This window comes from Nematolebias whitei, chromosome 8 (assembly GCF_014905685.2).
Source record: "Nematolebias whitei isolate Nwh7 chromosome 8, NemWhi1, whole genome shotgun sequence".
Lineage (NCBI taxonomy): Eukaryota > Metazoa > Chordata > Actinopteri > Cyprinodontiformes > Rivulidae > Nematolebias > Nematolebias whitei.
The window spans coordinates 33463032-33479984 of record NC_056505.1 but is presented as its reverse complement, the minus strand read 5'-3'; positions in this window follow the sequence as shown (position 1 = coordinate 33479984).

The following is a 16953-nucleotide window of genomic DNA, read 5'->3' as shown; positions in this document are numbered from 1 at the left end:
TATATATATATATATATATATACATATATACACACACTATATTGCCAAAAGTATTCGCTCACCTGCCTTGACTCATTAGCTTAAGCAACATCCCATTCCTAATCCATAAAGTTCAATATGACGTTGGTCCACCCTTTGCAGCTAGAACAGCTTCAACTCTTCTGGGAAGACTGTCCACAGGTTTAGGAGTGTGTTTATGGGGATTCTTGAACATTCTTCCAGAAGCGCATTTGTGAGGTCACATACTGATGGTGGACGAGAAGGCCTGGCTCTCAGTATCCCCTCTAATTCATCCCAAAGTTGTTCTGCTGGGTTCAGGCCAGGACTCTGTGCAGGCCAGTCAAATTTATCCACACCAGACTCTGCCATCCATGTCTTTATGGACCTTGCTTTGTGCACTGATGCACAGTCATGTTGGAAGGGGAATGGGCCACCTCCAAACTGTTCCCACAAAGTTGGGAACATGGAATTGTTCAAAATGTCTTGGTATGCTGAAGCAGTCAGAGTTCCTTTCACTGGAACTAAGGAGCCAAGCCCAGCTCCTGAAAAACAACCCCACACCATAATCCCCCCTCCACCAAACTTTACACTTGGCACAATGCAGTCAGACAAGTACCATTCTCCTGGCAACCGCCAAACCCAGACTCGTCCCTCAGATTGACAGATGGAGAAGCATGATTTGTCACTCCAGGGAATGCGCCTCCACTGCTCTTTAGTCCAGTGGCAGCGTGCTTTACACAACTGCATCCGACATTTTGCATTGCACTTGGTGATGAATGGCTTGGATGCAGCTGCTCGACCATGAAAACCCATTCCATGAAGCTCTCTTTGCACTGTTCTTGAACTAATCTGAAGGCCACATGAAGTTTGGAGGTCTATAGTGATTGACTCTGCAGAAAGTTGGTGACCTCTTCGTACCATGCGCTTCAGCATCCGCTGACCCCGCTCCGTCAGTTTACGTGGCCTACCACTTCGTGGCCGAGTTGCTGTCATTCCCAAACACTTCCATTTTCTTATAACACAGCTGACTGTCGACTGTGGAATATTTAGGAGCTTTGCTTTGCGCAGGAGCGAGGAAATTTCATGACTGGATTTGTTGCATAGGTGGCATCCTATCAGTTCCATGCTGGAATTCACTGAGCTCCCAAGAACGACCCATTCTTTCACAAATGTTTGTAAAAACAGTCTGCATGCCTAGGTGCTTCATTTTATACACCTTTGGCCATGGAGGTGATTGGAACACCTGATTCCGAGAATTTGGATGGGTGAGCAAAAACTTTTGGCAATATCATGTATATATATAAACAATTAACAACTACTTACTACTTGTACTACTATTCCTACTTTGTGGTTTTTCACTTATCGCGGGTCTTCAGGGTACGGATCCCTCATGATAAACGAGAGACTACTGTAGGGCTGCAACAACGAATCGATAAAATTGCTGATTAAAAGCGTTGGCAACGAATTTCATTATCGATTCGTTGTGTCGCACGATTATGTGTCTTTCACGGCGCTGCGGAGCCGTTTTGTTCACGGGCAGTTCATTGTCAATGCTGACTGACTGAATAAAGTTTTGAAAAAAAAAAAAACCTCTGCAGCGCGAGTTGAACAGAGCGAGGAGGGAGGTGGAAGCAGAGCAGAGGTGGTGTTTTCAAAGGAAAATAAGTAAATTTTATAAATGGCCAACACAGCGAAAACTTCGACCCAAGTCCTACAAAGTGTGGGAGTTCTTCACAAAGATAAAAACTGAGAAGCATGCTGCTTTGAAAAGTGACGACACGTGAGAACCATGCTGATAAACGTAAACATGTCGGAGTCACGAGGAGGAGGAAGGAGCTGCAGCTGATACAACTCATCTCACTCCCAACTCGTGTTGGCAGGTGAGTCTCTACAATATAACACAGTTGTTCTGTTTCCAAATGAGAAAACGTAACGTCAGTCTGTCTGGTAGATGAAGCTGCTGTTTGTTTGTTTGTCTGATTAATGACGGTGATGGAGAACGTGTGTGACTTTTTATTTAATTTAATTGGTATAAGCAGTGTTTAAATGTGATTTATAAATAAATCTAACACAAAGATAATAATTTAATGATTAAGCTTCAACTTTTAATTTGCTGGTAAAGTCTGAAGATACTGCAGATATGGCAGGATGAATTGCATTTAAACAGGAATTAAAGTAATTTATTACATCTACTCAAATGTGTGTAATTAAGTATTTTATGTGTGTGTGTGTGTGTAATTAAATATTTTATATGTGTGTGAGTGTGTGTGTTTAATTGCTCTTTTAGCTACTTTTGCCTGAACCTAACACTAAGTGAAACAAGGCATTTCTTGAGTTGCTGTAAATTATGTTATAATACATATTTACTCTCTCATTCCAGAAAACAACAACAACAAACAATGACAGCCTTCATGATGGACAGACGTCATGGACACCACAGCAGCAGCTGTCTTCACTGAAAGATCCTTAAATGATCATCACTGACATGAGGCCTCTGTCTACAATGATCCACACTTTTAATCCAGGTTACAATGATCCACACTTTTAATCCAGGTTACAATAAACCACACTTTTAATCCAGGTTATACTCTTCCCTCAAGGACACATTTTACAAAGTAGCTACATATTGTGCAGGTATAAAGCATACATTTGTATATATTTTTGTGTACATTTATGTTTTTAAGCTATTTGACTAACTTTTATTTTTTATTATTCAATATTTTACTAACAGAATAGTCAAATAGCAACCTGTTTTTGTGTGATTTGCAATGTCAGTCAAATGTTCAATATTGGAATAAAGGGGTGAAAATTAAAACATATTAATTTTTTATTATTTTTGCCGATTCATCGATTAATCGGGAAAAAAATAATCGGCCGATGAATCGATTATTTAAATAATTGTTAGTTTGCAGCCCTAGACTACTGTATACAGCTTTTTGGATTGGATTTCCAATATGATTTTAAGTAATAATTATGAATATTCCAGATCAACACAGTTCAATGGGGAAACAAGTTCTGTGAAGAAATTCTAAAAAATATAAAAGTGAATGTGGCACACACCGCCACTCCTTCAGGTTAAAAATCCAAGTGGGGTTTGAACCTACAGACATGATTACAAGCCTACAACTTTGACACTGCCATCTACTACAATCACACATTTAAAGTGACAAAGAAGGTTTAATAAGACCTACCATGTTTGTAAAAATGTCCAGTTTTTTAAAATTTATTATTTCTCCTCCATCCTCTTCAGTTTTGTTTGGGGTTCCTCTGACTGCTCCAAATAGATTTAAACAGAATATCTCCACTGTTGGACACAGCAGATTTAGCTGCAGCTATTGCTGCATATAATGAGCTTACGTCAGGTCTAGTGTTAGTAGTGGTCGCATCAATGCGCTAAAACCAGATAAATGTGTCTAAAGGGTAGAATATTTTACACTAATGAGGCTCTACTAGAGCTTCCTGTTCCAATCACTGCTGGCAGAAGAAGATAAGACAAATAATATGAAAAATCCACTTACAGTGACCTGTACCACCACTGAAATGTAAATAAGTAAAACTCTGAGACTAAATCACTGATAAACATTTTAAACCCCATTTGAAACTGTCAAAATATCACCGGTCCATGGAATACACTCTCACATTGATAATTTCTTTCTGGATAAAAGACTTCTTTCATTAATAAGAGGATGTGAATATCAAGCTATAATCGTCTCAGACCATGCCCACCTGTTGATGACTATGTGTACCAATTTCCCATGGCAATTATCACCCCTGGAGCTTTAAAACTTTATTTCTTTCAGATGAAGACTTCATTAAGTTGATCTCATCTGAAAAAAGTTCTTTATTGAACATAACCAGACCCAGGGAATTTCTCCTTTAACAGTGTGGGAATCAGTGAAGGCGTACCTGAAAGGACAAACAGTATCATATAGCACACAAAAAAGAAAAGGAAAATATGAAACTCAAACAGCTAACAAATTACATCATCAAATTAGATGCTACTGTCAAGGGAATGTGTGTATATGCATGCACCAAACTGTGTTATTTTACTTTATTCAAGGACACTTTTTAAACCTTTTCTGCTCCTTTACTGTTATTATAAATGATATTAAATGTTTCTTTGATCCTTTCTCTGTATTATAATCATTGTTGATGTGACTATCGATAAGAAGACAGTGGAGAGGTCATCTTTATTATGTTGGACACTTTTGAATGTTATGATAAACACTAGGGCTGGGCCATATCATATCGTTCATGATAATACCGGTAAAAAAAAAGCGTGTCTGGGAAAATAATGATATCATGATATGCTAATTTCATGACGTAACACGTCAGTGTTTCCCCTACCATTATACAAGCGGGGCGCCCCGCCCCGTTAACCAAACCGAGCGCGCCGAATGACTGAACCGAACTGCGCACCCCTCCTCCACCTGTCGGTACTGGCGTAACACTAATTAGTTGCACGTGTCATTCCCCAATCTGTTATGGAAGCATGACCCGTAGTGTACTTCCGGGTCGCATGGATCGCCATTGTTTATGAATAAAAATTGTCTTAATTTACTTAGAAAAGTATGTGCTCTATCTCTGCTGATCTTATTATTATTATTTATTAACCTTTATTTAACCAGGCAAATCCCAATGAGATCACAGATCTCTTTTGCAAGGGAGGCCTGGGCCTGACGGCAGATTAACATGCATGTTTTTGATCTGTGGGAGGAAACCGGATTACCCGGCGAAAACCCACACAAGCACGAGAAGAACATGCAAACTCCACACAGAAAGACCCCAGGTCCAACCAGGGATTGAACCCAGGACCTTCTTGCTGTGAGGCAACAGTGCTAACCACTGAGCCATCGTGCTTCATGTAGCTAATTAAAGCCACTCGTATTTCCGTTACAAATCATTGGTTAAGATGATATGTGATGCATTAGACCTGACCCCCAGCCTGGACTGAATGAGAAAAACCCTGCAAGACACAGAATAAATTATTTCCATGGTGAAACAGCGCCGCTCAGTGGTGAAGATGCATATCATTTAAACCATGATATAAATATTAGGGATGGGGCCGATCCGATCCAGTATCGGTATCTGCCTCCGATACCAGCATAATTTACGTATCGGATTTTTCCGATCCTCCTGCCGATATTTCCGATCTACCATGCATGTTGGCTTCAAACTACGGAATGGATTTCCTGAACGGCGGAGTGTCTCATGAACCCAGAGTAATAAGACCCGCCTCACATTCAGGAAATCCATTTCATAGTTTGCAGCCAGCTACAACATGAGGGCTGAGTTAGCAGCACTGTGGCTAACAGCTAACAAACTTTAAATCTAAACATGTCCGCTGTGTGGAAGTATTTTACACTAGAAACACCACAAAGCAATGCAGCAACGTACAATGTCTGCAGAGCCATAGCGCCACATTAAACCCCGGTAAAGTTAGTTTTACGATGGACATTCAAGCTCCATGGCTTCAGTGGGGCGCTACTCTTTGCTCAACCCGGGGCGGCCAACTCGACCCTGGTCAGCCGCGTCCAATCTGCCCCGCTCAGTCTGCCCGTCTCTGAGGAGGGACAGACTGAGCGCGGCTGCCCCAAATCAGGCTGCCTGCTTCGGATTGAACAAGAAGAAGACGTCGCTGAAACCACGGAGCTCAAATGTTTACAGATAAGTTGCTAAACTTCATAATAATAAATGACCAACCACTATCAGTTTTAGAAAACGAAGGATTTCTCAGCTTGATACTTGCAGCCAAGATATAGTTTACCCTCCAAAGATATTTATCAGTACAACAGTAAACAATCATAAAAAACATTATTTGAAAATTATATATATTAAAAACAAAAACAGCTACATTATAAAGTGATGCAAAATACTAAAAACAGGAACATGTCTGTTGGTTTATATCATGAACGTAGCAGATGTTTGAAGCCATTTAACATTTTATTTAATTCATTTACTCATTCATTTAAAAGAAACAAAAAAAATAATTTAAAAAGAAAATATTGAATGAAAAGAGTGCAGAAAGAAGAAAAAATATTCTTATATCTGCCCCTTATTTAAAAAAATATAAAATGACTTTAAACAATCAATTAAATTAATCACTTTAATATCCACTTTAAAGCTAGGAATTAAAAAAACATGTTTTGTGTTAGAATTTAATTCTAACTTTAAAACTTTTCCAAAATTAATAAAACTTACCTCAAGTTGCCTTTTTGGACATGCATGCATATATTTGTACAAATTGTACTTGAGAGGAGATTATTATAACCTCATTTAAAATCAATGATGATCATGATATCGGAACTGGATCGGTATCAGCCGATATCCAGACATGGCTAAATCATGTCATCTGGACCTGTTTCTGAAACAAGTCCAGATGACACGATCAGCACTTTTTGTTGTCTACCTGAATGTTTGAGCTTACAAAACCAGTGCTGAATTAACGTAAAACATTAGTTTTGTTAAACGCAGACATGAATGTACTGAATTACAAATTTATTGAAAACTCTGAACCATAACAGCACACTTAAACACACCAAGAGCTTCACAAGCTTGGTCAAACATGTAAAAACAACACAACTTTAATATCCTGATGCATGCTCAACACAACTTTAATTTTTTCAGTCAGTATGCTAGAGTGTGACGTCACTCAGAGCACAAAGCATAAAATTAGAGTGAACAAATCTGCCCAATCATGGATCAGTTACAGTGTCATCAATACCCGATCCAGAAGCCCCCCCCCCCCGGAAATCGGCACAGATACCGATATTGGTATCGGATCGGTGCATCTCTATGCAAAGACCCAGCCGAGGTGTGTGCTCCGGATGCTTAGAGTGTGTGTGTGTGGCGGGGGGACAGGAGCCAGCTGAGCTGTGCACTGACACTGTCTGTACCGGCAGTTTTGAGCTGAGGGAAGAGACACAGCTGAACCGCACGTTGCTTTTAGCTTTTTAGATAGCTAGTATTGCGCAGAGCTAATTAGCGTTATGCCAGTACTGACAAGGTGGTGGGGTGTGTGCATGATTCGGTAGTTTGGCACGCTCGGTTCTGTTAACGGGGCGAGGCGCCCCGCTGTAGGGGAAACATTGACGTATTTACGTCATGAAATTAGCATATCATGATATAAATTTATTTTCCCAGGCAAGCTTTTTTATTTAACCAGTATTATTGTGAACGATATGATATGGCCCAGCCCTAATGGAAACATATTTTATTTGACTAATTTTTCAAGAAAAAATAAATAAAATACACAATTGATAACAAAACTGCACCCAATCTAGACAAACCATTTTCTGTAGAGGAACGTATTAATGCAATTAAGTCCATGCAAACTGGAAAATCTCCAGGACCTCACAGGTTCCAGAGCCAATTTAAAAAAAAAAAATTGCAGAGCAGCTTTCTCTTATACTGCTTTCTGTATTTGCAGAGTCACATACTACCGTTTCCTTCCCTCTGACAATGTAACAAGTGGTTTTCTCTCTTATCCCTAATAAAGATAAAACCCTCCCTTTTCATTTATTCATTCAACCTTTATTTAAACAGATAAATCACATTGAGCCTCGAAGACTCATTTACAAGTGAGACCTGTTTGGACAGACAAAAAAACAGTGGTTAACTGGACACATGTAGGAGTTGGAGGCGAAAAAAATTCCTATCAGACTTTATTTTCTTGCTTGAGGAAAGTCAAGTCAAGTCAACTTTATTTATAGAGCACATTTAAAACAGAACCTGTTATCAAAGTGCTTCACAACAACGACAATCAATGAGTAAATTAAAGAGAAAAATATATAAACATATATAAACATTATATATACATATATAAACATTATATATATATACATATACACAATACACTAATAATAATAACTGAAGGATTAATAAAAGGCATTTAAAACATAGGGTCACAGATTAAAAAACACTAGATCAATTTACACTGTATGAAATGCCTGAGAGAACAGATGTGTTTTTAGCAGGGATTTGAAGTGAGGAATGGAGGTGGCCTGCCTGATGTTGGGGGGCAGGTTGTTCCAGAGTTTGGGGCCCATGACTGAAAAAGCCCGATCTCCTCTGAGCTTCAGTCTTGTTTTTGGAACAGCCAAAAGCAGCTGATCGGATGATCTCAGGGCTCGAGAGGGAACGTAAGGTTCCAGAAGCTCAGAGAGGTAAAAGGGTTCGAGGCCATTTAGGCATTTGAAGGTCAACAGAAGAATTTTAAAAACTATCCTCATACAAACTGGGAGCCAGTGAAGGGAGGACAGAACTGGAGTAATATGTTCAGACCTATGAGTTCCTGTTAAAAGCCGAGCAGCAGCATTCTGGACGAGCTGAAGATGTGAGATGGAGGCCTGGCTGATCCCAGCATACAGTGTGTTGCAATAGTCCAATCGGGTCATGACAAAGGCGTGGACTAGTTTCTCAAGGTCGGGTCTGGACAACACTGGCTTGAGCTTAGCTACCTGTCTTGAGTTGGAGGAAGCTTTTCTGCAGAACAGAGTTGATTTGTTTGTCAAACTTGAAGTCAGAGTCTAAAACCATCCCGAGATTTTTACCAGACTGCTTCAGATATGGCTGAAGAGAGTCCAGGTTGACAGGATCAGTGGTGGCAGTTGAGCTAGGGCTAAAAACAATGACTTCAGTTTTGTCATTGTTAAAGCTTAAGAAATTTGAAGCCATCCAGGCCTTAATGTCGTCCAGACATTTTAACAGAGGGTGAATGGAGCAAACACTTGCTGGTTTCACAGGCAGGTAGATCTGGCAGTCATCAGCATAGCAATGGAATGAAAGACCATGTTTCCTCAGGATGGACCCCAGTGGGAGCAAATAAAGTGAGAACAGAAGGGGTCCAAGAATCGAACCATGTGGGACCCCACAAGAAAGAGGTAATGAGGTGGATATATTATTACCAACCTTGACACAGAAACTCCTGCCACTCAGGTATGAGCGGAACCATTCTAATGCAGCAGCTGTGATCCCAACCCACTGTTCCAGCCGTGATATAAGGATACTGTGGTCAACAGTATCAAAAGCAGCAGTAAGGTCCAGGAGCACAAGTACCACAAATTGATCAGAATTGTTTGATATCATAATGTCGTTACAAACCCTTCCTAATGCTGTTTCAGTGCTGTGGAGTTGCTTAAAACCAGATTGAAAATTTTCGAAGATTCTGTTCTCATTCAAAAACTTGTTTAATTGAATGAAAACTATTTTCTCCAGGATTTTGGACAGGAAGGGAAGTTTTGAGATTGGTCTGAAATTTGAGCAAGTTGAAGGGTCAAGTCCAGGTTTCTTAATTAACAGATGAACTACTGCATGTTTGGAAACATCGGGAACCACACTTGTCACAATACTACTATTTACAATAGTAAGAACAGAGGGTCCAATCGTGGGTAGAACTTGTTTGAAAAACGACGCAGGAATGGGGTCAGTGGGGGAACCGGAGAGTTTCATCTGACCAACGACTTTGTTTAGAAATGGGAGTGAAATGGGTTCAAACTGTTTGAAGACAGCTGAGCAAGTGACAAAGACAGAGGGGTCAGTTTGGACTGGGGGATGGATGACCTAATCAACTCTACCTTATCAGCAAAGTATCTGGTAAAGTCGTTGCTGATGTCAACGGAGGCCTCCATGCTGGCAGACCGAGGCACATTTAAAATGAAATTTACGGTATTAAAAAGAACACGGGGATTATGACTGTTTGAAGCAATGATTTGGGAGAAGTATTTGTTCTTTTCAGATTTAACGATGCTCTGATAATCTTTCAAACACGTTTTTAACATAATAAAAGAAACCTGTAATTTGTCCTTTTTCCACTTACGCTCAGCTCTCCTGCATAGACGTTTGGCCGCTCGAGTGGTTGCATTCAACCAGGGGTGTGGTGCCCGCTTTGGTCGCCTGATTTTTAGCAGGGCCACGAGGTCTAAGATCTTAGAGCAGGTCACATCATGCCTACTGAGCAGCTCCTGCGTACTAATACAGGCAGAGGTTTCAGGGACTGAAGCAGCATCAGTAAGGAATGCAGAGGAAAAAAGAGTAGCGGTTGAAGAGTTAAATATCTGACAACTCTTGGCTGGAGCAGGGGATTTAGACTCATGAACAACAGAGGTTTGGAATGAAATAGGTTTGTGATCTGAAACAATAGCATCTCCAATTTCCAGATTAACCACAGATAAACCGTGAGACAGAACTAAATCAAGTGTATGGCCCTGTTGATGAGTTGGACCAACAACATTTTGCACAAGGTTGAAAGATTGTAGCAGATTTAGAAACTCCTGCACCAAAGGCTTGTCAGGACAGCAAACGTGCACATTAAAGTCTCCCAGAATCAAGACCCTGTCGTAATTTAGCAGTATTCCAGTCAAAAAGTCAGAAAATTCACTTATGAAGTTTTTGTTGTATGAGGGTGGTCTGTAGATCAGGCTGCACAGTGTTGGGTTGGAGCGGCCCAGCTCAAAATACAGCAGTTCAAAACTCTGAAATGTAACAGCCTGTAGCTGCCTGCAGTTCCAGAGCTTTTTAAAAACTGTTAATAATCCACCACCCCTACCAGAAGTCCTTGGAGCATTAAAAAAAGCACAATCCACCGGCAACAGTTCAGAAAAAAACACTTAACTCACCAGGGACAAGCCAGGTCTCTGTAACAAACATGAAATCCAGTCCATTGGAGCAGAAATAATCATTTAAGATGAATGATTTATTTGTCAGCGACCTCACATTCAGCAGAGCAATCTTTGTAGGACCAGTAGATGAAGGTGAAGCTGTGCTCGGAGCACAGATCAGCTGTTTCAGATTTTTGGAGTTTGAACCGCGCCTCCAAGGACCAGAGATGTAGCAGCTGTGCGCGCGCCTGCGGTGCGAGCCAGGCTCGACTACGGGGATCAGGCAGGACACAGCAGGATCAGCGAAGCACCCGAACAGGCAAATATCCAGCAGATGGTCAGCAGGAGATAATGCAGCAGAAGGTCCGGCGTTGGTTAAGTTCCACTGGAGATGGCCGAAACCACAGCGGCCGCGCGCGCGCCCGCTGCGCATACCGGGCCCGGGCACCTGGAGCGAGCTGGAGTTGAGTGGGTCAGCAAAGCACCCGGATGGACAGTTTAACATCTGATGGTCAGCAGCAGGTGAAGAGGCAGCAGAGAGCTTGATGCTGGCTTTAATCCTCACGAGACGGCTGACACGTCTCCCATGGCGCCTGGAGCGATTTTTTCGGGCGGGCAGAAACGCCGCATGCTTCAGGTAAACTGGGACATCAACAAGCAAAGGGGGTGAGGGCCCAGAGCCCCGATCAAAGTGGTCGAACAAGGCGGGGTTTGCAGTAGATAATTGTATATTTAAAAGTTGTTGGCGATCATAAACAAGCAGTGAGTTTATGTCACTTAAGAAAAATGACAAAAACAGAAAAAAAAAAACAATCAAAACAGACAGAGGTGAACGGCAAGCCACCAGCACCGACGCCATCTTCCCGGAAGGAAAAAAACCCCCTCTAATATTAAAAAAACACCTCGCACAAACAAGGACATATTTACGTAGACATTCTGCAATAGGAGACGAGAGCGGTTAACAACGCTTATAGATGCTCTCGAGGTCACTGTAATCAGTCAATGTCCTCCGGTGAGATCCATAAACATTTATTTTTTTTTTTCATTTAGCCTTTATTTATACAGGTAGTCTCATTGAGCCACGAGAACTCATTTTCAAGAGAGACCTGTTTAGGGAGCACAAGGTGGGGGTTAAGGGCCTTGCTCATGGGCCCAGAGTGGGGCGAATGAGGGTGGGGGCAAGTGTGGGTGTTTCACCTACCCCACCCACAATTTTGATGTTGTCGGGGCCGGGGCGTGAACCGGCAATCTTCGGATCACAGGCCCACCTCTCTAACCTCTGCGCCACCACTCCCCAACTCCACAACATTCTCAAGGTATGTCGAGAAATGGCCAAGAATAACCTCTATAAGAATCCAAGAGTCCTGAAATGATGACACAAAGTTTATTCAGCTGGTTTCATCTGGTTATCAGTTGGAAATTCCTCAGGGAGGGGGTGGTGAGCGTCAGATCACATTTTCTCCAGGCGAATTCAGATAAGATGGCCTTCAAGGCCAACCAAGTGGAGCCAACTTAGATAAACACACAGATGTTTTGGGGACAGGCAGAACTTAATGACATCTACCTTGAGTCTGTGTTTGTCAACTCGGTTCCGAAATGTCCAAAATAACATGGCCACACCGATGGAACTTGACTGAGTAAATTCCCCAAGATCTGATCCATTCAGCCCAAAGCATTTGAGTCTGGGTACACAAGACACGAACCAAGCCATTAAAAAGGCAAGCAGCATGATCGGGTCCAAATTTGCTGCTGATGACTTCCTTGATTGTAGATAAAAAACCAGCACCAGCTGAATCCAAAATAGCAGGAACCAGTTATCGAAAATCCAATTAAATATGCGTCCTTAAAATCCACAGATGGCAGCAGAGATAGACACATCATCAAGTCTTCCAAGTCGATGAGATGTCCAGCTGCGTGCATGCCAACAGGGTAAATCGGCTCGTCTAAAGCCTGTCTTCTCTTTGAAGAAATGTTGTAAATTGAGTTAAGGGACCAACTGATCAGATTCCTAGAATGCAGATTGGTCCATGCCATCTCAGTCTTAAATGTAAACAGTAAAATTATTTGCAAAATGCTGGCCTGCCGCTTAGAGGCAGTTTTGCCCTCAATCACAGCTGATGACCAGATACATTATATTAAAGGTTGTCATTCCTTTTTTAACATTAGACACCTATTGAAGATTCTTTATGGTCCCACTCTGCCCAACATTCCAGAAATTTTACCATCACTGATGCTAGGGGGCCGGGCAATATCTCAATATTTTAATAATATTGAGATGATTTCATACGCAATATTAGCAAGGCTGGATTAACCATATGAGCAACTGCCCAGGGGCCCTGGATCTCTAAGGGGCCCAGGGCAGTGAGGGCACAAGCAAAATATCTAGTTATCTCCTGCTTTACTTGGAGCCCTGTACTGCACAGAGACTGCTGCACTTCCACTGCATTTGGGCAGCCCCGCCTCCTCCCAGCACGGCTGCTGCAGCTCTCTGTTTTTTTTGTTGGTGTTTTTTTTTAATCGGATCCTCGATGCGCGACCTGTCAATCAACTCAGAAGGCGTGTCAGTAACTGACCAATCGACAACCTCAATTTGTCCCCAAGGTAAACGCCCCTTACCTGCTGACAAGCTCATCATTTTTTTTTCCTGAGAAACATTGTTTTAATTAAAACAATAAGTTTGTATCTGTTGTGAGATGATTTTAGCAGTTTTGCAGATTTTTTATCTACTTAATGAACAATAATAAGACTTAAAATCGTTCATCAAACAGGAAGGAAGGCTTATTATCTCTCCTCTTACTACTGTTAATGTGGTACTTTGCTTTAAGTATGACTATATTTATGGCATCAGAGAAAGCTGAGCTTAAGTTATCCACAAAGTAAAATGGCATCAGCATGAAAAGAAAGTATGTTAAGTGTGAGATTAATCCAGTTTATGATTTCTGACCAAACACTTTGTATTGACATGAAAAAAAATTGCTCAAGGGATTCATCTTCTGATTTACAAAAGACACACAAATCAACATCAAATTTAAATATTCTTTGCAGAAACATGGCTACAGGATATATCTTATTTATTATTTTAAAATGATTCTCCTTCACTTTGGGAGATTTAGGCCATTTGACAAATTTAGAATGAGCAGAAGTCATTATGGTTTTATGATTTATATTAGGAGGTTTCTTGAAGGAATCTTTGTTATAATCAGTAAATCCTTTGTCGCAAACATTCATTGATAATCATTGCATTTGAAGTCAACTAAGTTACAGTCGTTTAGTTTTAATGTGAGCATCAAATTGTCACCTTTGAATATATAATATTTTTAATTATTGAATCAGCTGTTGGTCAGGCTACTTCTTGTTGTGCCATTAGCTCTAAAATAGTTACTGAATCAAGTGTTTACTTCCATCCATCCACGGGGGTAGCAGCCTAAGTAGGGAGGCCCAGACTTCCCTCTCCCCAGCCACTTGGACCAGCTCCTCCAGGGAATTCAAAGGCGTTCCAAGTGTTTACTTGTGTAGGTAAAACTAGATGTTAAACAACCATTAAAATACACCAGAATTCAGGAAATGGCATCTACTTTATTCAAAATTTTCTGGGGGAGGCTGCCCAGACCCCCCCAATCAGTGTGTCCCCCCCACACACATTATAAATGCTTCTGACACCAGTGGCCAACACGTTACCAAACCAGTACACATATGGTGTCATGTGGTGTTCAAAGTGCGTTCAACTTAATTCAGTCTTGATGATTTGTGTCAATGAGCATTTGGAGTTTTTTACATAAAAATAGTTAGAAATTTAAGTATATTTATTGTATATTATGGTAATTTATTCTGTATTTTGCCAGATTATGGTGATTCTGGGGTCGTGATGATGGGGCCCTTGAAGATTGTTGCCCAGGGTAAAGCGAAGTGTTAATCTGGCCCTGGATATTAGATGAGACTATAGTGTCTACATCAATATTTCTATGTTGAGTTATAATTAGACTTGAAAATTCGTGTAGTTCTTTTTCTCCCATCTGCACCAACTGCATGCTTTTACATTGATTATTGAGCATGAACTTTGATCCATAACTCTAAGTTTTTTAGATTCTTGCAGCTCTGTAGATTTATATCAGCATCATTTATTTATTGCCCATCTCAGCCACCCAATTCTGTCTTAAGACTTCATTTTGAAACTTAATTTAAGTTTCAAAGGGGCTACTGGGAATTTATATTCTTTACCAAATATATAAAATTTGGAGGCTTTGACATTATTTAGAAACCAATGGAAGGATGATTTGAGTTTGGAGCTTCATGAGGAGACCTGGAAGGAAGCTTCAGATAAAATACATTCCTCTTCAATCAGTTTACCACACTCAGTTCAAGGTTATGCATCACCATCACTGGTCTAAAGTGAGAGTAGCAAAGTTCACGCCTATCGATCCCATCTGTGATGGATGCAGGCAAAAACCAGCCCCCCTTTCATATATGTTTTGGTTTCGTTTCAAATTAGACAATTTCTTGTAATTAATATTTAAAACTTTTTCAGATGTTTTTGCAGAAGTACCTATAGAACCTTATGACATCATTGCCATATTTGGAATAACTCCACAAGACATTCATCTTAGCCATCTGGCAAAGAATATGACAGCTTTTGTATCTCTCATAGCTAGGCAACCAGTACTTTAAGTGGAAGGAGTAACTCCCCCAACCTTTAAGATGTGGATCAATGACCTGCACTATTTGATGTTGGAAAACATTTGCTACTCGACAAGATGACGTACTCAAAAAGTCTGCCATATGGAAATCTTTCTTAAAATATATAGAGAAAATAGACATCGCTAATGCTGGCATTTTATACGACTGACCCTGTACTGTATATAACTTGAACCTATAGGAATCATTTATCTATTTTTCTCCCTTTCTCCTGCTTAATTAATCTATCTGTTTAAATTTTACGTTCTACATAAATTTTGATATGTAAAGGACACGTACTTTGTGTGAGAACGCGCTAGTACGCAAGAAAATTTATATTAGGTTAACGATTGGTACAGTAATACTGTTGAAGCTGGGGGGTGGGGGGTTATTATGTTCATGTTTGTATTGCTTCTATGTATCAATAAAAAGACTTGGAGCAAAAAAAAATGAAGTCACAATTGTTGAAAAACCTGCCCCTATGGACCCTGTTTTTAAGTGGGAGAAGAGCTGGAGTAGTCAGCTTACTGTAAGAACAAACACGGATCACCCCCATAACAATCCTGTTATTTCACTGTAGTATGTAAGACAAAAATCAACAGGTTATACCTATTAACGTGTCAAGAAGCAGAGCAACAGACAATCAGTCAGAAGCTATCTGCCCTGTATTGTTGTTGCAGCTCTGTTTTGATGTGTGATCTACAGAGTTTGACATGCTTTCTATTATTGCGGCACAAAAACCTCGACATACAGGGTGAGTGAGAGAAACAAGGTGAGACAAGTGTTTGTACTGCTTACCTTTCAATCTGTGACAGGAACTTTGTCTCGAAGATGCCCCGAGTCTTCAGTCGCTCTGACAGTTTGCCTCTGAACAGCAGGCCTTTGGAGGTGAAGTCTAAGAGCACATTCCTCACAATTTCTCCAAGGTACATGCCGCTGATCATCTTCTCATACCTTCATAAGAAGAGACATAAACTGATAATGTTGCACATACGCATTAAGGTAAAATGTATAATTTCCCACTATCCAAAACTAATAGTTACAGTCACAAACTTTATATTCTTAACAAAAATATGCTCCTCCTATGCTATACTGTATATTCAGGAAATAAGCACAGACAATGAAAATTAGAGGAATGTTTCTTTAAATTATATGTACAGAGGTAGGTTTAATATATATATATATATATATGTATATATATATTTTTTTTTTTTTAAGGTAGAACTGGGAAAGTACTTTAAAGAGGTCAGTATGTTACCTGCAACAGATAGTGGTCAGGAGACTCAGGTGTGATTTCTGACAATTTCTGACAAGCCATCACACACATATACATATATATACATATATATATATATATACATATACATATACATACATACATACATATATATATATATATACATATACATATACATACATACATATATATACATATACATATATATATATATACATATATATATACATACATACATATATATATACATATACATATACATACATACATATATATATATATATATATACATATATATATATACATATACACATATATATATATATACATATACACATATACATATATACATATACACATATACATATACACATATATATATATATACATATACACATATATATATATATACATATACACATATATACATATATATATACATATACA